The sequence below is a fragment of the Triturus cristatus genome, chromosome 12 (genome assembly GCF_964204655.1).
Source record: "Triturus cristatus chromosome 12, aTriCri1.1, whole genome shotgun sequence".
Taxonomy (NCBI): domain Eukaryota; kingdom Metazoa; phylum Chordata; class Amphibia; order Caudata; family Salamandridae; genus Triturus; species Triturus cristatus.
Genome location: NC_140595.1, coordinates 686,473,858 through 686,487,719, shown reverse-complemented (window position 1 = coordinate 686,487,719; position 13,862 = coordinate 686,473,858).

Here is a 13,862-nt window from a genome sequence, read left to right as displayed (position 1 = left end):
GTGCTGGAATATTCCCCCATATTATACTCTGTACTTTAATCTGAACTTTACTGAGTTCTGGATGGATTCTGTTCGTTAACTGAGCTTTCCACTCTGCTTTATTGACTAATTGATTTTGACTATATTGAATTAATTCCTGAATGACTTAGTCTTAAAATAAAACCTTAAAGGTTGAGACTCCATTGTCTGTCATTCTTGTAGGACCAAATGTGTTCTACATTACTGTTATTTGAAATTGCCACCTTTGAAATTTTAAAATATGACCAGCCCTGCGTGGAGCGCCAAAGTTTGTCCGGGGACTACACCACTCCCGATCCTTCAAGCTACACTGTGGGGAGAGATTGAATGGGGTTTGCACGTCATCGGGCATTTCAGTCACTAATATGCAAAGGGAGGGTGTCAACGGTTGTTTGCGGATATTGTCACAGACAGAATAAAATGGAGGTGCTGCAGGCTTCTTCAGAACAAAGTCAAGATGTGGGGAAATTGCATATGGGAAAATCATGTACTTGAACATAAAGATATCACATTTCCTTTGAAACGTGACATGCACACATGGAGATAAGAGAGCAGCAGACTGCCATGTCTTCATGCATTGGACCCACTGATCTTTGTGGATGCAGCATTGTAGAAAACAAAATAGTTTTGCAAGCATTTTGAGACTGGATGAACATCTCCTCACTAAAGGAAGATCAAAGAAGGGCAAACACAATACTTGAATACATTTAAAAAAACAGTTTACAATGTAGTGTTCATAGATCCAAAACCTGGGGACTGTGCAACCAACAGATATGCGTCTGTTCCGTAGACCAAAGAAAGGAAGTCAGGCACCATCTTAGTGCCCTCTAGAGATCCACAGATTAAAAAATATATGGGAAGCCCACAGTTCTGAAGTCGGCATTTGAAGAGTGATCCTCATGTAGAGCGCTCTGATACCTCCGGGTCTAGCCAGCGCCATATAAAACTTTGCAAATAAATAAAAAGAGTGGCTCAGTGAGCAGTTTTTCTGAACACCGTACCCTCAACCCAGACCTTGCTGTGCATGTTAAGGTGGCCATGCATAGCAGGTTACTGGGGCAGGATTGAGAAAATTGTCAGAGGCAAGGCTGGATGCCCAGAGTCCACTGCGAAGATTGTGGAGAAAAGGGGTTTGGATGCAGGCCATGGCCTGTGACTGCAGAGGGATTCTAGGGTACATAGGCTGTGTGCATGGTGTGGCAGCCGACCATGCTCTGACCCTAAATCCTGTTGCACTCAACCTTCGGATGTATGCAGCATGGTATTGCTAGGACTGGGGTCAAACATTTTCATTTAAAAAAACGGCGGGAAAAAAACTGAAAGGGATGTTATGCGTCTGAAGAGGTAATAACATTATTTAAAAAAATCCATTAAAGCATCTTGGCAGTAGCAATGTGGAAACTAAAAAACACTAATTTGCAAGTTCATAGCAGCACATAACTCCCCATCACTCCTAATGTGTCCTTGATGACCTCTCAAATTAATTTTGTCATTACATTTTACACCGCACTTCAACAATACCATCACACAATTATTTATTTTATTAAAGCCGGGGCCACTGAAATTATGTGGTTATGCGGCTGCCGCGTTTTTAGCATAAATATAAATTTACCACATAATCCATTTGCTGCATAACCTGCAGATTTTACCAAAAAACATTTTGTATCCATCTCAAATGGTTCGAACAATACTAAAAAAGTAGCGACCCGCATTGCCCTACAGTGGAAGGCCATTTGCAAAGGTTGACTGGTCACCTTTCTGCAGCTTATTGCTGGGTTTGGGTGTTATACTAGTACTAATGATTTGCAACCAATGCCCAGACAGTGTCAACAAGTTTATAAAATCAAAATAATGAAGTAATGCTATCCCAAAATGTGCTGCATAATTTACCCAGCCTGCCACATAATTTGGGACTTCTCAGCCGCATAATCCCAGCGGCCCTGATTAAAGCTGGCTTTTGCCATGGCTAATTTTTTTTTAAACTTCCGAGTCTGGCATGCCTTTAGTGCAGAAAACTGCTGCCAGATGTACACCTCATATACAAGCAACATAAAATGTAAAGGGAAATGTTCACTATTTATTATGACTTATTTTGATATTTTGGTAGTTTGTCATGTCAGTCTAGCTCTTGGGTACAGTCATTTTCTTTTATTAGAACATTTGTATTGTAGCAGGATAAGCTCAAGATGTAACTAGAAACTTAAGGTGTGTTTGTGGTCCATCTGAAATCAGATTACACATACTAAAGGGTTTTTTAAGTAGGGGGTGCTGCAGCATCCCCAAGGTAGATCTGCAGGAGTCCAGAAGTGGAATGAGCAAGAAACGGGCCTTAATTTGTTTTTATCTTGAGGCATTTGCTGGGAGTTAAAAGAAAGAGGTAGAGTATCATGCTATGACTTCAGTCAAACTGTTGCATATTTAGCATGGAGACTGGTGTTTACTTTTCCTCTCCTTGATTGTAAAGTGAGGGAATTTTGTAATATGAACCAAGTGACAATCTTGTTGGGATACAGGAAGTATGAAAGAAAAGGCTACAGGTTGGCAACTGATTTCTAAAAGGCAACACAGTATAAAGGCTTGTAGATTAACTGTATTCAAAATATACCAGCAGCAAGAAAAGTTCAAATGAGGCGCTGTATTTGCAATTTGAAGTGTGATGGATACAAAGATTTTATGGGACCAAAACAAAGCAACACGCTTCCTAAATTATACATAGGCACATAAATCCATTTTTTTTTACAAATGTTATTGTTTGTGTGCCGTATAGGATTAGCAGTAAAACAGCATGTCTGATATAAATTTAGTGGCCATTTCAAAGGAAAATGTGCTCTCTGTAAAAGGCAGTGCCTTAGACATATATTTAGGACAATGTGCTTAAAAGGCACCACTGAGTCCTCTGTTCTCTTACTGAATAGGTGTGGTGTATTTGCTACCCTTTGTGTGATGCTTGGAATTTTCACAACCCCTTTGACTTCACTGATGTAACATTGATGACATCACTTGCACTGTGAAAATTATTCCAGCACCGGTGCAAACCCAGAAGTAATGGAGGGTGTTGGGTCCATTTCATTGGGATAGTACAAGACCACATGCTCTACCGCTGATCTCACATATTTAGAGCACATATAGTTACATAGAGAGGCACAGACACAGCTCTTTAATAATTTGTTCTGACAGACACGACATCCTGTGATATCATTATGTCACTGTAAAAGGAAGGGAAGGCTTTTTGTTTGAAGCTAGAACATCTAAGGTTCTTATAAATTGTGGGATAGTAATGCGGTCGGATCCCTGAGCCTTGGAGATCTCTGTAACTTAGCTGTCAAAAGCCTGAGCCTGGATAATCTCTGAAAACTGTGGAAACGCATGACTTTATTTTTTTATTTTTTTTGGTAGTAAAAATACTTTATTGCATTAATCATTTGATTACAATAATAGACTTAACCAGTCGTATCTCTGTAACCTGAATAGTAGCTCTGCTGTCCCTGCCTCAGACTGTCACATTTTTATTAGCCGAGGTATAGCTTTCTTGTCAGATGCTGGAGTCTTTTTGATCTGAGTAATATCTTTAATACTGGATGCCTGAGCCTGTGATGTGTGCCGGTGAACTGGAACAATGCAGCAAAGCTAAATTACACAGCACATAGGGGCCTATTGTGAGGCTCATATTTTGGTCTATTATTCCGCTATGACGTAGGTATGTTAACACATTGATTTCAAATCACAGCCTTTGGAGTGTACAGTGGAGGGTTGGCCTTCGGGCCCCGGAGGCAGTTCTAATAAAAAGGGGAGGGGACCCATGTGGCCTCTCTCCGCAAGCTTTAAAAGGCCTAAGGGACCCCATCACATTGGGCCAAAATTAAAGGGGAGGGCCACTTGCAGAACCCCTCCCCGAGACTTATTACCAGAGGACCCAGGGTACTTAAAAAGGGAAGGGGGTGCTGCGCGCCCCGAGCCTCATTATGACTCTCTTCCCAAGGGCCATAACTAATTTCAAAGGGGAGGGGGCCATGGGGCCCCAGCCCTTTTTGGGTCCCAGGTACATCATACCCAGGGGCCAGATGTGGGTGACCCTGTGCCCACCTCGGGCACCCATAACCATATGTTGGGGGGAGCATCAGGGCCCCCGCCGAACCAGCGGACTCCTAGCATGCTGCGAGAGACCGCATTGCTCCAGCTGGGAGGGAGCAGCAATCTATGCTTGCTCTCTCTGGGTGGTAGAAATGTGTGTTCTGTTTCCCCGATTGCATCAGCGCAGGGAAACGGAACACAAGTCTACTCCCAACCGGTGAGAGCCTTTTTTAAATCTCCGGCTGACTGGGTGCAGATTTACGTATTTGCTCCTGATTGGTGAAAGTATTATAAAATGCTCACAGGGTCCCTGCAGCGGTAGCATCGTGGGGGTGAAATACTGGTAATCGGGGAATCCCACAGTGTTCCCTGCACCACAATCATCCCCGGGGATCCAATTTAGGGCAGTCCAACATTACATCCCACTGCAATAGGATTGGCAATTTACGCACCCCTCTATCGTCCTCGTTGTCACTTGTCTAAGAGCGAGAACTGATACCAAATCCATGAACCTATCAGTGACCATATGAGCAGTGCTGTGTCTGAGAAGACCCAGCCAGCAGAGCTGCGGTGTGCATTCCAAATGTTTATCAGTAGCTCCCCCAGAAAACCCGCAGGACCATATCCCACTAATGGGTAAGCACAGAGCAGTCCTACACCACGTGTTAGAAATCCTCTATGGCACAGCAGGGGCATGCCGATTATGTCCCGGAAAACATAGCTTATATAAGTCGCATGGTAAGGATATACTCTGTGCAGGAAGTAAAACTGAATCAGTTTAAACCAAGTATTAAGGGACACTTTAGGGGTGGAGGTCAACGTCTTCCTCCAGACCTCATCGCCAATATAGGGCCCGAGGTCTGTCACCCAGCATTGGTTCAACAGTCTCAAATCCACCCGAGCTCCCTGTAGAAGCGTCCTATAAAGGAGGGTGACTGCCTTAGTCTTTCTCGTAATGAGGAATAAGTAACGGAGGCATTCCTGTTCTGGAGGTTCCTCCGGCCCTAAGCCCCACCAAGTCCTCACCTTACCGGTCAATGCCCCATAAGGAGAAAGTGCCCAGCCGGGAGGTCATAAGAGTCCTGCAATTCCGGGAAAGGGGTATAAAGGTCACCCATTATAGTGAGTACCATCTTGGGCCATGTGTTTATACTGACCTTCATTGGGGAACTGGGTGGGTCTAACGCAGTTAGCAGGGGGAGCTCCGACATATAGGGCGTTTTCATGTGCCCTTTTCAGTGCCCTAGCCCAGCCATGCCTCGCCGTCCTAATGGGTATATTTTTTATTTTCATTATGTACCATCGATAAGGGGTGTGGTTTCTGTAGGATCTTGGTCAAGAGATTTTGGTGCGACAGGCTACACTCTTGTGACCCAGAGAGTCCCATAAATGGGAGCGCCACCCGGTAACCCACTGCAGTTGCGCAGCCTGGTGACATAGTTCAAGGTCTGGGACCGCCATTCCCACTTCGTCCGCTGGAACCCATAGCTTCCATAGGCCTACTCGCGGTCAGGAGGAGCTCCAGTACAAGCACAATAGTATGCCATCCAGTTCTCGAAAGAACCTCCCAGGGTGTTCCGCCAGTAGAGCTGCAAACAAGTGAAGAAAGCACAGCAATACAACCATCTTTCAAATCGCTATCTGGCCCCTCACCGAAAGGGGGAGTGTAATCCAAAGGCAACCGTGAGCCGCAGCACAACTAAAGCATTGCCATAATTCCCTTCAAAGAGCATGTCCGCCGTTCTATAAATCGACACACCTAGGTATTAAATAGTGGTCTGCTCCCAGCACAGTGCTAGCGCGATCCAAGCCTCTCGTGGTTCCCCAACAACTGGGTGTAGCAAGTAGGCACTAGATTTATGACAATTGCCCAAAAGACCCAACAACTCTCCGAATGATGATAGAGACGCTTCTGCCCCCTCCAGTTCGGATTCCTGCCCACGCACATACAGAAGCCTATAGTAGTTGTGTCCACTAGACTAATTGGAGCCCAAATTCCATTCCATCCCAGTCATGGTAGTATAAAGAAAATCATAGTGGAGGGAATCAAATGCCTTTTGAATGTCCTCTGATACTACTAAGGAGTCCTGCAGGAAGAGCTCCTACATATCTCAAACTTGCATACTCCCCGACTTCTCTTTCCGCATGAGCACACATGATGTACGCCCTCCAATCCTTACTGTATTAGCAGGGCACAAGTCCTAAAAAAAGAAAGTGGGGGGTGGGGGGGGGGGGACGCTGACGACATCACGCAAGGTGTCTTGCATCAAGACTCATTGTCTCCCCTCGCTCACCCCTTAGATGAGATTGCATCAGAGAACCCAGCGCGTGAGCAGCGTTCTCAATGAGCTCCGATCTCGCCCCAGAGAGGCCAAAGAGAGAATGTGTGGCTCCATTTGCTCCAGTTATCGAGCTCCCAGTACAATAAGTGGGGGGACGCCGTCCACCCGCGTGGTACCCCGACTGAGCCCTGCGTATTAGGCGTTCCGCCACTGGGAATAGTTTCTCTTTCCTCCAGGAGCTAGGCCCTACCGTCGCTCATCGCTTCCAGATCTGGGGGCAGATTGTCAATTACCCCTTCCTGTTGGCGAATATCAGCGTGTAGCTGGGTGCGTTATCTGCTTTTATTGGAAACGCAATGTCCCCGCACCACTACCTTGAGCTCCCCCTTTCCACCAAGAGCGATGATGCTGTGCCTGAATTTTCCAGCCAGTAGTTAAGCATCACCTCCCGCAATAATGCTTGATCATTGTTTCCTTCAAAAGGGTGGGATCCTGGTGCCATGTCAGGACATTAGCCCTGTGAAGTGACCAGTGGTAAGGGCAAAGTAGGGGGGGGGGGGTTATGATCTTAGCATGTTCTTGTTAAATACTCTGCATCCATCACTCAGTGCATCGCAACAGAAATGTCATCCAGGCCCATGTCTAATCCATGCAAACCAGAGTGGAAGGAGTAGGCCCGTGCCCTGGGGTAGAGCATCCAACAAAAGCACACCAGCCCTCAGTGCCTGACCCACTCTTGAAAGGACCCTGCTAGTTTATTCACCGAGGCTGCTGATAGGGGATAAGAACTGTCCAGGGGGGGGTGGGGGGGGGGGGCTTGCGGTACAATTGAAATTCCCACCTATAATCTTTGGGTAGTGCAGTGTGGCAGTCAATAGGGGAGCCAGGCCAATCAGAAAGGCGTGTTGATTTACGTTTGGGGCATGTATATTTAGAGATTCAATGTCCTTCCCATCCAGTTGGCCTATTGCTAGGACGTAACGTCCCTCAGGGTCTGCCACCACCTTATGCAATTAAAAATGGTACTCCATGGCTTATCCAAATTAGGGCACCTCGAGCAAACGCAGAGTAGGCAGTGTAGTAAAGCTATCCCCACCATCTCTTCCGGAGAGCCCTACCCTCACTCTCCATCAAATGGGTCTCTTGCAGGAATGCCATCTGCGCTCCTCTACGTTTTAGATATGCAAGAATGTTGTGCCGCTTTGACGGTGTATTCAGCCCTCTCACATTCCAGGTAATCACTCGTACACTACTGGTCATTGCTGTATTGAAGTGCATGTGACTGCGCACCAGGGCCTTCCCTGCCACTCGCACAACTGCAGCACCATCATTCAGTCACGTATCACAACCTCATTCACAGAGTCCACATCCATTAAATATTCAATATAACGAATAAACATTGCTAACCAACTAAATACCCACAACTCCTTCCCTGGACTGTGACATGAACACATCCTGTCCAAACCTATATAGGCAAAGGGCACAAACTAAAGCCCTAATATAAGGCCCAACAAGTTCCATCACAGAATGTTCTGTAGGGGAGAGAGACGTGCCAGTCAAATAATGTCCGCTCCAGTAGTCACTAGAAATGGACACTTGGGAACCCCCCATCTCCCCCGGGTCACGCTCAAGTCCTCCCCAGCCCCATCATAATAAAGTAAGTTACGCAAGGAGAAAAAACACCGCCCAATGAACACAAGATCACAGGTATAATCCAGTTGACAATAGAAATGCAGTCCAGATGAGATTGTCCTCCTGATCATCAGTACTGGCCTCCAGCCGACAAGTGTGCGCCTCCAAATCAGTGAGGCCGCGATCCATGCTTACTGTCTCTGGCAATAGGGTGTGGAGAGAGGTCTCAAGGGTAGACACATGAGCAGACATCATCTTTGAATCCTCCCAGATAAGGCCCTGCTCTACCACTATTGAGTCGATCTTACCCTCCAGCCTCTCCCTGGAGGCATGGATGGCCGCCATCAGCCTGTCTAACTTGTCATCCAAGTGGGAGGCCATGTTGCTCCTGGCACCCTGATTGATCTTCTCTTCGCGAGACCACGTTGAGGCGTCATCCTTTAATCTATGGGAGCGGCCCATAGTGCAGCAGGAGGAAGAGAGGCAGGCCACCACAGTTATCAGAGTATAACCACATACAGTGCTTCCATAGCATCCTCGTTCAGAGGGAAACCAGTAGGAATTGGCGCACCCTCCCCCGAAGGAGGCGGGAGGCAGTCTCCAGTAAGTACAGGTATGTGAGTATCCCCCTACCCTGTGCTGTCCCAACGCTGACTCAAATCCGGCCCCACCAACTGTCTGCAGTCTAGGACATGGCCATCCTCCCCTCTGCGCCAGGCAGCAGAGTAGACCAAGTAGGCACAAACTGATCACTGCCCCCCTCCTGTAGCACAGTCAGACCGGTAGCACTCTCCGGGCACGCCGCCTCCCAACTGGAGATGTCCGTCAATCCCACAGAGGGGACACCAATAATGCTTACCAGTAAGGAGGGCCACACATGCCCAGCAATCTATGCAGACAGCGAAGGGCTAGTGGGGGGGGAATGAATCCGGGGGGTACGGGGGCTGGGTCTCAGTGGTGTAGCTGTAATTCAGGCTCCCAGGCGCTGTCCCTCCTTTATTTGCCCTGACTACTGGGGCCACTATCCAGCCGGTCCCAGCACATGGTATATGGTCCCAGGATGAGGGGGCGGCAATAAGGAACCCTTTAGGCCTTCTTTCTTCAGGTGTCCGTTCAGGGCCACAGGTGAATGAAAAAAGGGAGGGCTACTGCGCTCCACAACCCATGGTAAGGGGGGGTGGGGGGGCAATCCGCAGCCCAACAAAAGCAAGTTGATGAAAAAAGGGGGGTAAGCTCACCAGTTGCCGCCTGGGTCCTGTTGAAACCAGCATCCATTAGTGGAACAATGAGAGCCTCGGGTGCAGCAGCAATTAACGAGGAGCTGCCATCTTGAATCAGGAGGCGGCTCCGATTCATCTCGGCTCTGCATGGTTCTCGGCGGTGGTCTGGGCTGCTGGTGAAAGTCGGCGCGTGACCTAGGGTCCAAGGTGTCTAGGGCACCCAGGCAGATCAACCTCTGGTGGATGCTGGGCCGTAAGGGCCAGGGAGCTCTTTCCCTTTGCTGCCTATGGCATGGCGGCAAGCTCCCCCCCCCCCCCCCATCTACCTCTGTATTATACTTGCGGGAGTGTAGGGGTGGGTATTTAGAAACAGACTTGAGAGATCCCTTGCAGTGTATTGACAAGTCACCCCACCATGACCCCCAGAATCAGTACACACACACAAACTGTAGTATTTTATGATAATTTTTTATTGTCTTGATCTAATTAATATGGTTTGCATTAGATTTATTAGTACAAGGATTAATCACTAAGTGATCATGAACATCATCCGATCAATTGGTCTAAAACTCACTATCTTCCTGTAGCAGAATATTCTTTTGCTGTCTATTGCACAGTCAAGTAGTAACCCCTTTACGGACCAGATGGTTCTCCTTTAAATGCCTCATAAGGCAGCATGTTCCCCCAGCATCTAGTTTCCCTCTGCCCCCTACCTAATTAGGGAGAGCTTTTAACCTGTCTTTTAACATGTCATGGGTGATGTAACATATAAGGTCATAAGCAGCGCAGCACTGAAGAGTTACAAGTTATAATTAGCTCAATAAATTATAACCTATACATTTTAGTGTTTTGTTGGTATTTAAATGTTAGTTTTATCTCATTTTCACACCTTAATATAAGGCCACTTTAACTTTTGATTTTCAGTGAGTTTCTGTTTTTTTGGTCCTATTCAAACTTGATCTTCTTCAGACAATCTGTGGCCAGTAGACCTGCTGTGCATGGCCTTTGGCCGTGTGCAGAAGGGAGTTGCCTGCAGGTCACGCCTATGCCATGTGCTCAACCCCCTCATGGGAAATTGATGTGTAAATTGCAAAAGTTGCAGATTTCACCAAAATGCTGTTTCTATCTCAAATGGATGAAAATATTGACAGATTGTAGGGCATCATTTGGGTAACTTTGCCTCATAAAATAAATAATCCTTGCCTATGAATTCAGCACAATTTGAATCAGTCTGAAGATTTAAACTTTCTTTGGGTTGTTCATATCCTTTCGCTCCATTGTAATCTGGAAACTAGAGATAGGCGAGTCGCTGAAAGCTCGAGAGCGATGCCTGGCTCAACTCGCAGTCCCCTTGGAACCTTGAGCCCAAAACAAGCGGAACTTTCACGGGAGGTGATGTGGTCTAGTGGCTACTTTTGCTGATCGTTTAACATGTGGATCCCCGTTCGAATTTATACTTGACTCAGCATCTTGTCAATCCATGTTGAATTGTGCTAAAAAAAAAAAAAGTAGAAGAGCTGCCATATGTATGGATCAGATAGTATTTTGGGGCCGCTTTTATAGATGACGTTCTGGTCATCTGGAAAGGTTCGGATACAGATTTGAGAGATTACCATCAGTTTCTTAACAATAATTATTTTAATGTTACCTTAACGATGAGCCATCATCCAACAAGGATTGAGTTTCTAGATGTAGAACTTTTTATTGCAGATAAATCAAGTGTACAGCAAATTATTTCGTAAAAAGACTGCCACCAATTCCATTTTAAGAGCAGATAGTTCCCACCCGACCTCCGTAGTGTAAGGCATCCCATAGGGGGAAATGATTCGTATCCGGCGAAACTGCAGTAGGGAGGTAGAGTTTAAATCAGAATTAGATGCATTACAATGTAGATTGGGCAAAAGAGGATATTCAAATCAAAGCCTAGCGCAGGCTAGAAGACAAATAGAACAGGTCAAAAGGGAGGCCACTATGATTCAGAAAGAAAGAAAGCAGACTCAAGAACGAGTGTCATTCATTACTACATATAGTGTGCATCAAAATCAGATCTATAAATTTTTAAATAAAAATTGGATCTTGTTAAAGGGAGTACCGGGCCTCTTAGGTGTTATCTCGGATAAACCTAAGGTGATATACAGGAGAGGCTCCACCAGTGGGAATCTAATTACAAGAAACTACTTGGAACCTTTAAGACCACAGGGTACCAATTGGCTCTCGAGCCAACCTAAAGGGTTCTTCACATGTGGAAGCTGTAATGTCTGTGATCTAAGCATCAATCGAACGAAAGAATTCAGTTTCAAGACCAGGAAAAAATTCAGTATAAATGAGTTCATTAACTGTAATAGTATTGGAGTAATATACGTATTACAATGTGAATGCTCCAAAATGTACATAGGAAGTACTAAGCATGTTCTAAAACTTATAATACAGGAACATAGAAGAGCCGTAATTAACACGGATGAAAGTTCACCATTGTATCAACATATTAAAAAGAATCATGTGCACAGAATAGGTTTCATGGTTTACATAAAATTGTACCCAAAGCCAGAGGAGGTGATTGGGAACTAGAACTGAGTCAACAAGAGGCCAAATGGATCAGTAGATGTAGGGCGGTGACACGAGGCCTCAATAGTGACAATGAACTGCATTATTTTTTATAAGTATAACCATTTGTAATAAAAAGTCCTGTTAGAATGATAATGTTCCCTCAAGGGAGGAACGAGCTGGAAATTATATATTCCATGCCACACATGGTATTAGATTATTGAGAGAATGAGAACTGTCCAAGAATAGAACATAGTGGACCACAAGTCATTATTATGATGGTAACTAATATAGTGGAGTTAAAATTTATATTTGTATCTCTGGTCATGATGACCACTATCAGTAGGGGACCCCTGTAAACACTTGAGGGTGTCCAAGTGCGATGGATTTGTAATATACGATAGTTGTACTTGGAAGGTGGATGGAAAGTGTCCCGTTTAAACTGCTATTTTTACAATGTAGAACATAATAGTGGGAAGTTTATTCGCATCGTTGATTTTGATTAATAAACTGCGCGTAAAATAACAGAGCAGACGATAAATAGCTAGGTGGACTGCTCAAAGCACAGTGTTTTCTTCTTTTTTTTAATTGAATAAGACGGTTGACGGACCAGAGAGTAGACGGAATGAGAAATGAATGGAAATGATATCCATGTATATTGATTCTATTGGTCGAAACCGAGTAGACTGCTTCAACTTACAAGCACGGTGCCCCTATTTCTATTGGCTAAGATAGGTGACGAACCACAGAGGGAACACTCGGGTAAAACTTGGTAATTTCTGATAGGTCCGTATTGTATGGTTCCAATTTAGGATTCGGGAGGGAAATGGGAATGCCGACGAGATTCTAATTCAGATGATAGGGTAGATTTACACGGTAAATTGGCGTTACGGGCTGAGGCGAACGATGCATTTATAGAATGTAAAGTGTCAGCGGTCTTTGACATTGGCTAAGATAGACGAGACTGTTCTTAGTTAAAGCGGAGTATTTGCATTTTTCTATTGGATGAGACCGGTGACGTATCGGAGAGGAGACTGCAATGCAGAACGAATGCAAGAGTTATTCAGGGTCTTTGATATCATTGGTTGAAACAGATGAGATTGCTTAAAATGAAAAGCGCAGTGTCTCCATTTCTATTGGTTGAGACAGGTGACGGACCTTAGAGGGAACTGTTAATGCAAATGACCAGACCTGTAATAGTAGTTGGTGATTGGTCCAAGCAGGAATGGGACGAGGATAGTGATTGGTTAAAGAACCGTTCATAAACAATGGACAATGAGGCGTACAACATCAGCGGGATTTATCAGGCCGTGCAGAGGCAGGACACAACGGATAGCTGTCGGGATGGTGAGTGTTGCTAATCTAACAAGCCTTAATAAGTAGTCAAAATTAATTCGAACTTCTGTAAGTGGTGTATTAGACTTCGCGCCATTGTGGGGTTGTGACTTGGATGGTTATACAAAAAATAACTTCTAGTTAAAATTATGTTTCTAGTATAGAACTGATTTTAAGTTGAAAGAATAAGCTAATTGTAACTTTAATGATTTGTAGAGGCGTTATTCAAAAGGCCCAGTAGGCAAGGGTCTGTAGACATGTCTAAAGAGAGGCTAATAAGTTCAGGTTATACGTGGATACCATCATATGCTTGTTGCTTGATAGACCGCCTTTCAGAAGGAGACTTAGGAAGTAATACTACTTTAAAATCTTTATTTTTATTGTATAATCAACAAAAGGAAAATAGACGAGTGAATTAAAACAGGATGAATATACAGATTCGTTATGATGACTAAATAGGTAAGATTTCTTTCTGCTAATAAGCTGCACTTAAATGGAGCCAATACAAGTGGGGAAAACTTGGGCACCACTATGCAATAAATCAACACTTGCTTTTAATTTGCAGATTATATACTCAAAATCTCAGCGAATTAAAGTAATAAAAGTACTTACCACAACTTTAAGGGTGCTTTTGAAAATTATCACGACAGGATCTCCTCACAAGAATAGAGGTATGAAGTAAGGGAAGTTTGTTGATATAATGGTACTTTCCACCCCTGGAGTTAGATTTATGAGCGTGACACCAGTGAATCTTGTCATT